Below are 15,846 nucleotides of genomic sequence, written 5' to 3' on the forward strand. Positions count from 1 at the left end.
GTGTTACATTTCAGTGTTGTGTCGTTGTTCCCCTCTTATATTTAATGTGTTTCCCTCGGTTTTAGTTTGTTACCACGATTTTGTTTTTGGTTCATAGATTTATGAGTTTTGAACAGCAGTATACTACTGTAGCCTTTATCGATATAGAACACGATTTTATTGATTTTCTTTTATTGGGAAAATCATCGTTGTATTTAATGTCTACGACAACGAATAGTTAAATTTAAGGCAACAGTAAAACATCGGTGTTCATAAGTCATAAATCGATCGAGAGAAAACAATTCCCGGTTACAAATTTAACCGATGAAAACAGATGAATCATAAGAAAAACATAAAGGAACAACAGGAACACTTAATACAAACGTCAACAAACATAGAAACAAATTATTTGGTAACACCTGCCACATTCCTAACTTGGTATGTATGTACGTAATATTACATTTAATATACAAAAACTTAATAGTGTGCAAGATATTCCTTCTAGCAACAGTTAATTTAGTTGCCACTTGAATAATTCCATTTATAGCTAAAGTTTGAACTATAATCCATCTTCCTTTTTTTTTTTATTAATCGTCAGAAAGATAGTTCTCTGTTCCTGAGTTATTTATCTCATTATCATAATCAGTGTCCAAGTCCTCCGATTTTTACTGAAGCCTGCTGTTCATACGTATATGTTGGTTCATATTATCTTAACGAGCAAACACTTTTGGAAATTGTCACATCTCAACATCCCCGAGACCAGAGGAAAATTGATGGGAGTAATGTGCTTTCTATTTTTATATTCTACTTAGATACGGTTGTTTTAAGGAGTGGAAAAGTGACTTGGTTTTTTTCCCATTTTGTTGTTCGTTTGAACAGGTTTTAACTGGGACAGTCATACATGTAATATAATAGACTGTTTATATATACTGTATTATGATATTTTTCAAACGAAACCCTTCAACAGTCGTAATAGGCATGAATACTAGTTATACTATATTTTTTATCAATAACTAACTAATCACTCCTGAAAACAAAGTTCCGTATCATTTTTGCTGCTTTATTAAAGGTAATGTGTCATAATGTACGATATACAAAACCACAAATAATATAAGTAAATGACAGTAAAGTGCACATGTTTGAACTATTCATCCCATAAGAATAAAAAATAGGAAAGTAAACATTTTGATAAAATACCCTGATTTAACTTATCTTCCTCATTCCTACAATATATATGGGACATATAGAATTAAAAAAACGTGAGAAGTTGTAATACTTATGACAAATATTTTGGTAGCAGGACAAAAAATGAACAATTTCTCAGTGATCTGCTAAATTCATTTAATAAATTAAGTGTCCTTCTCATATACCCTTGCGCGGACAGTCAACTAGTTATTTGTTAAAAAAGACGTTAGTAAAAATAGAACATTTTATAAAGTTTATTAAACACTCTGATTTAAGGTTATTATCCCTTACCGATATACATTTAAAAGTGTTTCTTATACCAAAAAGCAGATATGAACAGGAGTTAACTTTAAATTTTCAGTTTTCAATTCTTGTATCTACGTTATCTTCCTTGTCAATAACCATCGTCCCTTTGCAATGATGATGAGAACTCTCTTCTCTTACACTTGAGCTCTATAGAAAGAGAAGTCTATTGTCGTTGTCAAGGAGTACATGCACCATAGATAATGAAAAAAGTCAAATAATAAAAAAAAAAGAACTCCGCGGAATATTCAAAACGGGAAGTCCCTTATTAAATGCCAAAATCAAGGACACAAACACATCCAACGAATGAATATCAACGACTTTGTACAGGCATTTTCTTTTGTAGAAAATGGTTGATTGAACCTGGTTTCATAGTTAGCTAAACTTCTCATGTGTAAGAGCACAACCACACTCCTGTTTCCATTGTAAACATCTCCTTTAAAAAAGGGAGAATTAATGCATAAATACTATTGAAATTTGAAGAACGTATTTAAAATTATTACAATTGAAAATTTAGTGTTGCTGCCATTTCCAACATTGATACTACACATACTGATCAGATAAATGGGTTTTGAAATAACCTTGATGTTTTGCTTAATAAGATTTATGCAATATTGGCACGTTAGGGTATTGATGTCAAATCTATTAAAGGATTAATCATTTAAATTAAAGACAATGGCATATGAATTCTGTAATGCATGATATTGATCATAGCTTATTTAAATATTGGTATGATGTTTATGTTATTTAGATACATACAAAATATTGAACTATTATACTTTGTTTTTGATTATAACAATATACGGAACACTTTTAAATAAATCTAACTGATCTTCGTTTTTATATTCATTGAGATACAAAATAGATAAAAATATTTGCAGCAATCATACTCCACTGTGTTATTCTGTGTGAGAGATCAAGGATTTTTAGATAGTTAATACGTGCAATAACAGGGAAGTAGAAAAATAAATAAATGTAAGAACAAAGCTAGTTGATCAACAACTACAATTTAAAAGATAAACAAAAACCTCTGAAAATCATTTTATTATTCAGTTTTATATCATTAGAAGTCAAAATTATCATTAAATGGGGAAATTATAGATGCACTCCTGAATATGACAATTTTTTTTTTATAATTTGCAAGTCGGTCTAATCTGTAAAAACCACGTTTTGTCATAATGTCACTTTAAAGGACACATGACACGATTTTAAATTTGTGTTTCAAAATGTTTATTTATACTTAATGTTCATACAAAATACATTGATAACAATATAAGTGTCAAATATTTGGTATAGCACGTAGTTTAATGATAATTAATGCAACGATCTATCGAGCTGTCAAATGTGGATACTTCAATCATGTAAGTAAATCCGAAAAAGGCTACTGCCTCAGTGGTTACTGTCATTACTATTGAAATAAGGATACAGAGAAAATTTAGTTTCGATTATCATCCAACAAAACGCATGACAGTGAAAACAATGAATAAATGTGATGCAGATGGATTCAACATTATAATTAAAAAGAATGATATATCTTCTGTTTTTCAAACGACTTAGAAGGTATAAAGATGCCTTAGATGGGACTTTAAAAAAAAACAACAATCCACACTTCTTTCCGCCCACATGCATAAAGAATCTAGAGTTAGGGTATCGGTGCCATGCTATGAGGTCATCATAGGTCACAGGTGTGCAGTAAGTTATAGATAGTGCATTTTTTAAGGTTGTTGTTTTTTGTCGTAGAACTCGCCATCGCCAGAACTGAAGTATGAAACATGTAAACATTTTCATGTACAGTTCGATTTAAACGTAACATTCTTTGAAAAAAACACATTTGAAGAAATTTTTGAAGAATGTGTGATAAGCATATTCCCTATATTAATAAACAAATTGGTTGCTCGAGGATATTGGAAAGAGAGGGGTAGAAATATGTGAGTTTGAATCTACTTTGTGAAATTCCTTAAATTTGAAGTCATATCTATAAGGGTCTGGATGAAATTACCTACTATAAAAGCGTAGTACAGATTTATTAATTTTCAACATAAGATATTGTTTTTTTTAAAACATGTATGGTTTAAAAATGTAAATAAAATAACACATGACTAAATAACACTACAGTTTCTAACTTTTACCTAGTCAAGTATGCTATATGTGTCAACATCTTATTACAAAAACAACTGCCTCCAATATATGATAACATTAAAGAGGGAAAAAACATTTGTTAATTGCATATTCTAAAACAGAATTAGTTTCCGACCAAAAACCAAAAAATTACTTTTGATATTTTTAAAAATAATTTTCAATTGGAAAAATATTTTTCTGTTTTACCTTACAAATTCATTGATACATTATGCAAATATAGATGTGGTAGTCACCACTTGCCGATTGCGTCTTGAAGGTTGCAAGGTTTATCGAGAGAAGTCAGAATCTGCCGTCTCTGTGACTCAAACGTCATTGGTGACAAGTACCATTACATTATGAATTGTGGATCTTTTATGTTTGAATGAAAGAAAATTTTACCTACATACTGCTGGTCAAACCCTAATATCTATAAATTTGATCAACTGTTTAATTCATGTAATATTGTAATATTGTTATAAATGTGAAATTCAGTCCTCCATGTTAATGTCATTGTATTGTTCACACATGATTGTAAAACCTGTACCTTATAGTTATATTTATGTATGTTCTCTATAACTATGTAATTGTAGTTTTATGAGAATTATAAGTATTTGTATTCGATGCTCATTTATACCTATTAAAAGTCTCAAGAAACAAAAACAAAATGAACACTTGCAAACGCCTAATTTGACTTTTGTCATCGTTTAATTTTCTTTCTACTTCTGGCGCCAAACAATTAGCGTAACAGAGAGAGAGAAAAACAACGTGATCATCAATAATTATCCAATTCAAATTTTCAATCATGATTATAAGTATTATTATTTATAGAAACTCAAAAAGCGGTTATTTTAATGTATTCATCAGACGAATCCATATGCATGGTAACACGCCGATCGGTATTGTCTGAAAAATTGTGAGTCATTGTTTAAATCGCATGAAAAAATAATATCCTTTTCTTTGTTACTTTCCATACACAATGGCTCAAATTGTTGAGGTCAATCGTCTTTGTAGTTTTGTCAGTAATCGGGAAAAGTGCTGACAATACCGTTAATAGTGTATCGACTTCGTCCAGTTTGAGACATTTTGTAACCTTGTAACCACTGCCTTACGCATGATCACGTGATCGCTATCTTATTAAAAATCATGTGTTAATAAATGTATTCTTTGATCTATAAAGATTTTGGTTTTGACCAGCGAAATTGTACAAAACATGTTTTAAGACTAATAATGATATTAAAAAATCATGTCACGTCTGCTTTAACCTTCAAATCTATTTGGTAGAAAAAAGGCGTTAAATATAAATTTAAATGCCTAAGATACTTCTGTTTGTGTTAATTTCTAAAGATTTAAATTTAAACTATTTCTGTAATGTATAAGCTATACAATTTCCTAACCACATTGCTTGATGTTTGCTTTGTCATCATATAAGTATTTATACAAATGATGAATTAAAAAGGGTCTATATATATTAGGGATGTCAACAGATCTGAAATGTAATTCGGAAACTCGGTCATGATACTCGCAAGTACTCAAGTACTCGCATGAATCTTAAACGTCTATCGAATATTTTAGGTTTTAGGTTGGATGCGGTGTTTTTGTTATTTCCTTTCATAAACATACTAACGAAAGACAAACGTACTACAAAAATAACTTGATCCTTGGTTATGTGTATCGGCCCTCCTTTTTATGTGTCAATTAAACAATGAATCACCGATCGCCGTTTCTACAAATAGCATATCGTAATAGCATTGTTTGTGTACGTGTTCATGAACAAAACATGCCAATAAAACCATAAACATTGGCCGACAGAGTAGACAATATGTATTATCTGTTCCAGTTGAGATGGAGATTATATTGTTTAATATACGGATAAATATATACATTACGGTTTACTATTCATCATTTCCAAATTATATCATTTCACCATTGAACCTGCTTCCAGCTAGTATTTCTTTAAAAAAAATCGATTTTTAAAGATGTCCTCACGTTGTTACAGATTATTATTTTTGACTTTACAGCACTCTTCAGTGTTGGGCCTTAATATTTTGACTCTTTGTGTTAATGTATTTGTTTAAAAAGTGAGCGATTAAATTGTACTGACAGGTTATTTGTAAATCATAGTACGGATTGAGAAGATTCAAAATATCAGCAATGATAAAAAAAAATAATACATTTAAAAGCTAGCATTGAGTTGTGGTAATATTTTGAGAAAACATCCATTAACTCTTTTTTTGTTGTTGATATTATACATTCTTAGTACAATTGTCTGGTTTTCAGCTATTTACACATCCATTTAAAATTTATCTGTAAATAATCCTACACCTCTCTAGTTCTAAGCAGCTTATCTTTGAAACTTCGTAGTGTCCTAAAATCCCGGCATCACTAAGCATTTATTAAACATATGTATTCTGAGATATCATTTTTGTATAAATACAAAGATAATGTTAAGACATTGCGGAACCACTGAATGCAAGCTCAATAAGTGTGGAACATTTGCGACACCCTAATGTGTATTGCACCACCCTGCGTCACCATATTCTATAGCTACTACTGTTTTATTAGTGGAGGCAGTCGGAATATCCGGACAGAACCATCGATCGTATGTAGGAACATATGGATCTATAAACATTTTATATGATCCGAATAATTTTAAATAAATACACTTATGTGCAGCATAGGTGACTTTATGGCACAAATAAAGACTGTAAACTTTTATTGTCTTCAGTCTTGTGTTATCATGTTCTGTAAATTTTTAGAAATATGTAAAATAGTTAAGTAGGTACATATGTTATTATCTGTCTTGAAACTCTTTGGAATTCTTTAATTGAAAGGGGGCGCTGCTACAAGCACATGTTTGAATATACAGCCTCTTTTCCAAATTGCTGCCGAAGGAGAAACAAGTACAGAAATTTGGTGACATTCAATTTCATATATATTTTTATCTGTATCGGCCCTCCTTTTTATGTGTCAATTAAACAATGAATCACCGATCGCCGTTTCTACAAATAGCATATCGTAATAGCATTGTTTGTGTACGTGTTCATGAACAAAACATGCCAATAAAACCATAAACATTGGCCGACAGAGTAGACAATATGTATTATCTGTTCCAGTTGAGATGGAGATTATATTGTTTAACATACGGATAAATATATACATTACGGTTTACTATTCATCATTTCCAAATTATATCATTTCACCATTGAACCTGCTTCCAGCTAGTATTTCTTTAAAAAAAATCGATTTTTAAAGATGTCCTCACGTTGTTACAGATTATTATTTTTGACTTTACAGCACTCTTCAGTGTTGGGCCTTAATATTTTGACTCTTTGTGTTAATGTATTTGTTTAAAAAGTGAGCGATTAAATTGTACTGACAGGTTATTTGTAAATCATAGTACGGATTGAGAAGATTCAAAATATCAGCAATGATAAAAAAAAAATAATACATTTAAAAGCTAGCATTGAGTTGTGGTAATATTTTGAGAAAACATCCATTAACTCTTTTTTTGTTGTTGATATTATACATTCTTAGTACAATTGTCTGGTTTTCAGCTATTTACACATCCATTTAAAATTTATCTGTAAATAATCCTACACCTCTCTAGTTCTAAGCAGCTTATCTTTGAAACTTCGTAGTGTCCTAAAATCCCGGCATCACTAAGCATTTATTAAACATATGTATTCTGAGATATCATTTTTGTATAAATACAAAGATAATGTTAAGACATTGCGGAACCACTGAATGCAAGCTCAATAAGTGTGGAACATTTGCGACACCCTAATGTGTATTGCACCACCCTGCGTCACCATATTCTATAGCTACTACTGTTTTATTAGTGGAGGCAGTCGGAATATCCGGACAGAACCATCGATCGTATGTAGGAACATATGGATCTATAAACATTTTATATGATCCGAATAATTTTAAATAAATACACTTATGTGCAGCATAGGTGACTTTATGGCACAAATAAAGACTGTAAACTTTTATTGTATTCAGTCTTGTGTTATCATGTTCTGTAAATTTTTAGAAATATGTAAAATAGTTAAGTAGGTACATATGTTATTATCTGTCTTGAAACTCTTTGGAATTCTTTAATTGAAAGGGGGCGCTGCTACAAGCACATGTTTGAATATACAGCCTCTTTTCCAAATTGCTGCCGAAGGAGAAACAAGTACAGAAATTTGGTGACATTCAATTTCATATATATTTTTATCTGTATCGGCCCTCCTTTTTATGTGTCAATTAAACAATGAATCACCGATCGCCGTTTCTACAAATAGCATATCGTAATAGCATTGTTTGTGTACGTGTTCATGAACAAAACATGCCAATAAAACCATAAACATTGGCCGACAGAGTAGACAATATGTATTATCTGTTCCAGTTGAGATGGAGATTATATTGTTTAACATACGGATAAATATATACATTACGGTTTACTATTCATCATTTCCAAATTATATCATTTCACCATTGAACCTGCTTCCAGCTAGTATTTCTTTAAAAAAAATCGATTTTTAAAGATGTCCTCACGTTGTTACAGATTATTATTTTTGACTTTACAGCACTCTTCAGTGTTGGGCCTTAATATTTTGACTCTTTGTGTTAATGTATTTGTTTAAAAAGTGAGCGATTAAATTGTACTGACAGGTTATTTGTAAATCATAGTACGGATTGAGAAGATTCAAAATATCAGCAATGATAAAAAAAAATAATACATTTAAAAGCTAGCATTGAGTTGTGGTAATATTTTGAGAAAACATCCATTAACTCTTTTTTTGTTGTTGATATTATACATTCTTAGTACAATTGTCTGGTTTTCAGCTATTTACACATCCATTTAAAATTTATCTGTAAATAATCCTACACCTCTCTAGTTCTAAGCAGCTTATCTTTGAAACTTCGTAGTGTCCTAAAATCCCGGCATCACTAAGCATTTATTAAACATATGTATTCTGAGATATCATTTTTGTATAAATACAAAGATAATGTTAAGACATTGCGGAACCACTGAATGCAAGCTCAATAAGTGTGGAACATTTGCGACACCCTAATGTGTATTGCACCACCCTGCGTCACCATATTCTATAGCTACTACTGTTTTATTAGTGGAGGCAGTCGGAATATCCGGACAGAACCATCGATCGTATGTAGGAACATATGGATCTATAAACATTTTATATGATCCCGAATAATTTTAAATAAAGTAAAATATAAAAAATTCCAAACTTCAAGGAAAATGTAAAACCAAAGTCCTTTATCAAACGGCAAAAATCAAAAGTTTAAACCTACCTAACGAATGAAAAACAACTGATATGTCCTTGACTTCATACAGGCAATTCGATATGTAGCAAATAGTGGATAAAACCTGGTTTTATAACTAGTTAAACTTCTCATTTGTATGAAAGTCATTTGAAACTCAATTATATCAACAACGAAGGATTATAAACGAAGTATTTAAAAGTTGTCGTGTCAGCCATGTATAACCACAGGTTATACGATGGAGACGTATACTTGTATTCCATAAATATATACTCCAATTAACCTTACCCGATGTATACTTTTCACGACCACGTTGATTATTTTAATATAATCAACGTGAGGTTCGTTTGATTTCAGTTCTATATGAATTAATATCAAATAATGAAAACAAATCCTTGTTGTTCTCTGAAAATCTTATTATGCTATCATTATTACGCCTAATTACGTCACTCATAAAGAACTCCCTTTTTTGCAGATCAGTGACTAGTTTGTTTATATCCTGTCTACAAACCATTGGAGAAACACCGAATCTAGTACAACACGATATGTTTCTACTCCAAACAGTTCAATTTGCATTATTCAAAAAGCTTGGCAAGGCTGTATTTCGAAAAGTCACTCTCGTTTAAAAAGAGGGACGAAAGATACCAGAGGGACAGTCAAACTCATAAATAAAAAATAAACTGAAAACGCCATGGCTAAAAATGAAAAAGACAAAATAGCCAAACAAATGAACACATGACATAACATAGAAAACTAAAGAATAAATAACACGAACCCCACTCAAAACTAGGGGTGATCTCAGGTGCCCCGGAAGGGTAAGCAGATTCTGCTCCACATATGACACCCGTCATGTTGCTTATGTGATAGCAAATACGGTAAATAGTCTAATTCGATAGGTCACATTCATGAAAGGGAAGGGGTTTGTAGTTACGACGAAAGGAACATATCCGATATCATTTATACAACGATACTATTACTCGAATGTAATATGCAGAGATGTGCCATTAAATCGTGTTGAGAATAGTTCGATGGAACAAGTATTATTCTCGTACGTCAAATGTCTTAAACTAATGTCATACAAAAGAGGTTAATTATGCTTTAAAATAGCGTATAGATAGATATAAGAAAATGTGGTATGGGTGCCAATGAGACAACACTTTGTCATAATTTGTAAAGATTAACCATTGTAGGTCAAAGTACGGTCTTCAATACGGGGCTATGGCTCACAACGAACATTACAGGCAAATTTTGAATTATTGACGCTGAAGTTACGGGGCGCCGAATGGGACTCTTGTGGTTTTGTACTCGAAATTCAATTTTGTACGGACAAAAGTGAGTTTTGATCAAGAAAAATCAGTTCAGTTTAACAAAATGTGTAGCATACTACAAATTTATATGTTGTCGTACAAAATTATCTTTCAGTGGACAAGAGTTACTTTTGTCATGACAAAATTCATTTTTGTAACACAGTCTTTACTTTTGTTGCTTAATTTGAAAATTGGGCGACAAAAGTCAATTTTGTATGCAAATTAGTTTAGTTTGGATTCTGTAAACTAGTTTGCATACAAAACCGATATTTTTTCACAAAATTCAATTTTGTGTTTATTTTTGTGTAGACAAAATTGAGTTTTGTTAAACAGAGGTGAAAATTTAACACAAAAGTCAATTTTGTGTTTATTTTGGTGTAGACAAAATTGAGTTTTGTTAAACAGAAGTGAAAATAAAACACAAAAGTCAATTTTGTGCCACAAAAGTCAATTTTATGTTCACAAAAATAAACACAAAATTCATTTTTGTCATGACAAAATTCATTTTTTTTGTGTAGACAAAATTGAGTTTTGTGACACAAAATTGACTTCTGTCACAAGAGTCAATTTTGTGTTAAATTTTCACTTCTGTCTAACAAAACTCAATATTGTCTACACAAAAAATAATTTTAATTACAAAATCACAGGATCCTAATTTAATCAACATGTTAATTGTGTACAAATTAAATTTTGTCTCTCAGGTAACAAAAGTCAATTGTGTATGCAAATAAGTTTATATAATAAGTTTAAAATGAATTTTGTCTACAAAAATGAATTTTGTCATGACAAAATTGAAGTTCTCATAAAACAAGTCTGCATCACATAGTTTTGTAAGACAAAAAAGATTTTGTTATGACAGAATTGAATTTTGTGTACACAAACTTGATTTTGATGAGAAAAAGTTCAAGTCCCATTTGGCGCCCGTAGAAGTAGACATATTAGACTTTAGCATTGGATATCGTATTAAAACAAAAAAGTTATGTAAATAATTAAATTAGCTCTGTACAAATTGAATCTTGTAGACACTATTATAGGCAATTCTATTATAAATATTCCATACGGAAAGATATTCCTCAATAACTTCGTGAAAACAAAGCCCCTTCACGCTGTTGTAAGTGAAAATTATATATATTTGGAATTTTTAATTTTGGCGTTTTGCAAATCAATTTCGGATGACCTTCAAACTTTAAGAGTGGTTAACTCGACAACAAATTTTATGGACGGGTTGCACAAACTGCAAAACATATTATATATTATGAAGACAGAAGCTTGCGGATGGGCCGATTGAAATTCAGGCGACCGTTAAAGTTCAATATAACATTTGGACAACAAATGGCTGTCTTTACACATTTAAAAAAACTAATCTGAATACAAATTCACCTGTCCAGTTGGAAAAGTTTTAAGGCATGGCATCCACTAGATAATTAGTTAAATGCATTTTGGGTTTCAGAAAGATATTTTTATTTTGGATTTTTGTTACGGCGCTACGTGACATTAATTATGCACAAACGAACGCAAGAACACTCAGCACAGTAAAACACACAGATAAATAATAGGATAGTCGTTACAATATGTAAACCGCAGAATTATGAGGAACATCTTTGATCATCTTTTATTAACGACAGCATAGACATCACAAATGTGACGTATTTTTGTAACAAATATGTAATCTTGAAATTCATACAATTATTTTCAAGATCCTAGTTCAAACTACATGTATTAGGATGATGAGGACGGTATTTTTAAGGGCTACTTTAAATAAAAGCTGTGACGACATCATAATCATTTGGACTAACATAATACTTATCTATGAAAAATGGAAATTAACTCTATTATGTAGACTTTAATTCAATACAGAATTCACGTTTGGTACTCAGTAAACAGACGACATAGATGTCAAATCACAATCTAAGGCGTTGTAAAATATCATTAGTTACTTTGAACAAAGACACATCATATAATTCACCAAATTCATGAATATAACAGAAAGAGCACAAAATCTCGAAAATTCAATCGATGTTGGATGTAATTTGCCTTTACTTTAAATTGTTTTAAAAGTAGAATATTTGTTAAATTTATGTTTTTGATATTCCCAACCGAGTTGCAAAGTCTTGCATTTATTTATAGAATTTGTGAATTTGATGTACATGTAGATATGGGGTCGCTACATTTACCATTGAGTCAACGTGGGATTGATGAGGAAAAGTACAATTTTTACGAATGTCCTTGCACGTAATTTATTCAAATAGTAAACTTCTAGAACCATCATGTTAATGATATATTTCACAAATTAGGAAACGGGTTATTAGATTATTCATCCTTTTTTACCCAACTTTACATTTTTATTTTAGTACACAATGACACAAAATGGCGGTTTGAATGGTATAAAAGTCACTAATTAGAATATGCTCAGCGTCGAGTATATGCATTATCGAAACACTTCTATTAAATACATATAACTTACCCAAATAAAGGCACCAGTAGTATATCGCTTACCCAAGAGTTATGATATGATATACACAGTCAATGCCACAGTGCAGATGTGTGATATGATCTTATATAGGAATTTCCAATCGTGACGTCACACCAGGAATTTGTATTAAATGTGTATAAAAAAACCCACTTCCGTTATTTGACTGATAAAACTTTATTCATGATGTGAAAATATCATTCTCTATATTAAGAACTATGTTTTTTAAACATTTTAAAAGGGTATGTACCTATGTACTTAGAAGCATATGAAATGTAATAATAAAATATTTACCCTATACTTTTTGACATACTGAATTTACCTTACAATGTATATTTTTTTTAATTGAGTAATTAATTATGTAGTGTGTTGATTTATACGTGTAGTATTTGAATAAGTTTTATATATAAATAAAATATTGTCTTGTCTTGTCTTGTCTATTTGAATTGAAATATTTAAACTTTTGTTTTAAATATCTGTATACACAAGGTAAAATATAGCTTAAAGATGTACAATATCGATATTATACTGAAATAAGTTTGTAAACTATGGATGTCGACATTTTAGATTCCCTGACCACAAAAAAATCAAAAATGTCATTATTTAACAAAGATACATCATATAGATCAACCAATTCGTGAAAATAACAAAAAGAGCACAAATTCTGCTTGAAAAAATACAAGATGTATAAAAAAAAATACATGCTATACACACCCGCCATATTTAAAAATCGTAATTGACTGTTTATAACATTCAAAGACCATCTCACTCTACTTGGTCTAAGGAGGATTGACTCACTCGGGAAAGAATTTGGGTAAGACAATAAAAATGTTGGCACCAAACTGGACCAATAAAAATGTGTAGTTCAAATTTGTGCAATGCTTTTCATTATGGTAATATTAAATATTACTACGAAGTCTCTGATACTATTAAACTCTGGAATTCAATATTTATATCAGTTAGAATCGCAAAGTGCTATTCATTTTGGTTGTTTAAATACGAGGCCATAGTGATTAATTTAAAAGTAAAATTACAAAAATCAAAACGGAAAGTCCCTAATCGTGCTATTTTTGATTAATAAAACATATATAATTGGCGACTGGAGATAAAAGAAATAGACTTTATACTGTTCGAATTATTTCGGTTCCTTACACATCCTAATATACGCATTTACTGGGCAAAATTTAGATAGAGGATATGCAAGCAAATGTATCCTTAAAATACGATTACCCAACTGAATTGTTTTTGTCTATTTGAATGAAACTATTATAAGATACGGAAAGACTGTGACATCACCTCTGTACAGCTGTTTATTTTTGTCAAATTTCTTGGTTGATACTGGAACTAAATTAGACTTCCTGCTTAAAAGTAATAAAGCAAAGAGAAATACACACCAAGATGTCGCATCTAGCTGCGTATTCAAATTCAAATTTTCACGAATTTTTCCTAAAATTTCTAAAGTAGTAGGAAATGTCTGTTTAGGTAAATGATTTAATTTCATATCTAAGCCTTTCATCGTCAACTTCAATTCGTAAGACGAAAATACATCAACATGTAATCCTAACAACAGGAAAAGAACTTTAACTCCGTTTAAATAATTGCGAATAGATTGAGCTGATCTGAAACTTCTACTGAGAAACTGGAATAAGTGCATAATAATTTAGAATGAATATCAAACGGTTCTAAATGAAAGTAATTACAAAACAATAAATAAGCTCTCCACTGCGTTTTAAAATTAACCAAAGTATCTTTCGCGAAAGCCGAAATCCTAGTCACGAACATATCTCGTCTTAGTACTTGCAAATCTACAAATAGGTTTCGGCTATCGACGGCAGAATGAAAAACTTAATATCTATAATACTAAAATTACGAGGTCCAATTTGTCAGCCGTCATCACGTATAAACGACGAATCAAAGAATTCAACTTTATATATAACTAATATAGTACAAAGGTGTAGATTAAAAATTACACCACTCCAGGGTCTTTTGTTTTCCACGTAGTTAATATTGCGAATAATAAGAAGTTCCGTGTCGAGTCCGATACCGATACCAATAGTATATTCACCTGTTACCTATTACCTTATCTGTATGTTCCGCATCGGACAGGCGCACCACCAAACGGTGAACTCATGATTAATATGCTATATACACGGGTCATAATCACAGGGTTCACACTACTCAATTGTCAAATTGTTACCTATTGTAGTATTTTAATCAGTAAGACTTTCTAAGATAACAATACGAATACTAAAAATCTGGACTAAAAATAAGGCGTATAGGTACAGTTTTCAATTTGTTAGCGGGCATGACGTAAAACAGCGAATCAAAGAATTCAACTTTATTGATAACTAATAAAGGAAAATGCTGTTGATTAAAAAATACTCCATTCCAGGACCTTTTGTTTTCCAAATAATTAATATTACCAACAATTGAGTTCCGGGTCGAGTCCGATACCGATACCAATAGTATATTCACCTGTTACCTATTACCTTATCTGTATGTTCCGCATCGGACAGGCGCACCACCAAACGGTGAAACTCATGATTAATATGCTATATACACGGGTCATAATCACAGGGTTCACACTACTCAATTGTCAAATTGTTACCTATTGTAGTATTTTAATCAGTAAGACTTTCTAAGATAACAATACGAATACTAAAAATCTGGACTAAAAATAAGGCGTATAGGTACAGTTTTCAATTTGTTAGCGGGCATGACGTAAAACAGCGAATCAAAGAATTCAACTTTATTGATAACTAATATAGGAAAATGCTGTTGATTAAAAAATACTCCATTCCAGGACCTTTTGTTTTCCAAATAATTAATATTACCAACAATTGATAAGTTCCAGTTCGACGGTTTCAAACAGAAAGATTTGAAAGCAGAGGAAACTGTGTATCTTAAAAACGGCATATCTTTATCAGATGTCAATACTTATACTAAAATAAGGCTTGCGCATAGTTATATACTTTAATTCAGTCTCGGACCCGCGATATCACGGGTTTGTTCTAGTATAAAGTATATAAAGGAACCAATCAAAATGCATTGTTATGTTATAAAATTCATAACAAGTTGTATCATTAGCTGTATGTTACACACAGTAATTTAAAGTTCCAGTTTAAAAAAAAAATTGTTCCAGTATTATCTCATTGTTAAACAAGAGAATGTTAAATCACATCTTGTTACTGTTAAACAGAAGGAGCAATCTTATTC

The 15,846-nt window shown here is 31.0% G+C and overlaps 1 protein-coding gene across 1 annotated transcript in view; it reads right to left on the reverse strand.

Moving 5' to 3' along the window:
- Window positions 1-12,741, reverse strand: part of LOC134699027 (uncharacterized) — a 31,670-nt gene extending 18,929 nt beyond the window's left edge. Inside the window, exon 1 of the mRNA XM_063560719.1 lies at window positions 12,625-12,741. The gene's annotated coding sequence lies outside the window, so the exon portion shown is untranslated. The remainder of the gene's footprint in view (window positions 1-12,624) is intronic.
- Between the last annotated feature and the right edge of the window lie 3,105 nt (window positions 12,742-15,846).

This window comes from Mytilus trossulus, chromosome 1 (genome assembly GCF_036588685.1).
Source record: "Mytilus trossulus isolate FHL-02 chromosome 1, PNRI_Mtr1.1.1.hap1, whole genome shotgun sequence".
NCBI classification, from domain to species: Eukaryota; Metazoa; Mollusca; class Bivalvia; order Mytilida; family Mytilidae; genus Mytilus; species Mytilus trossulus.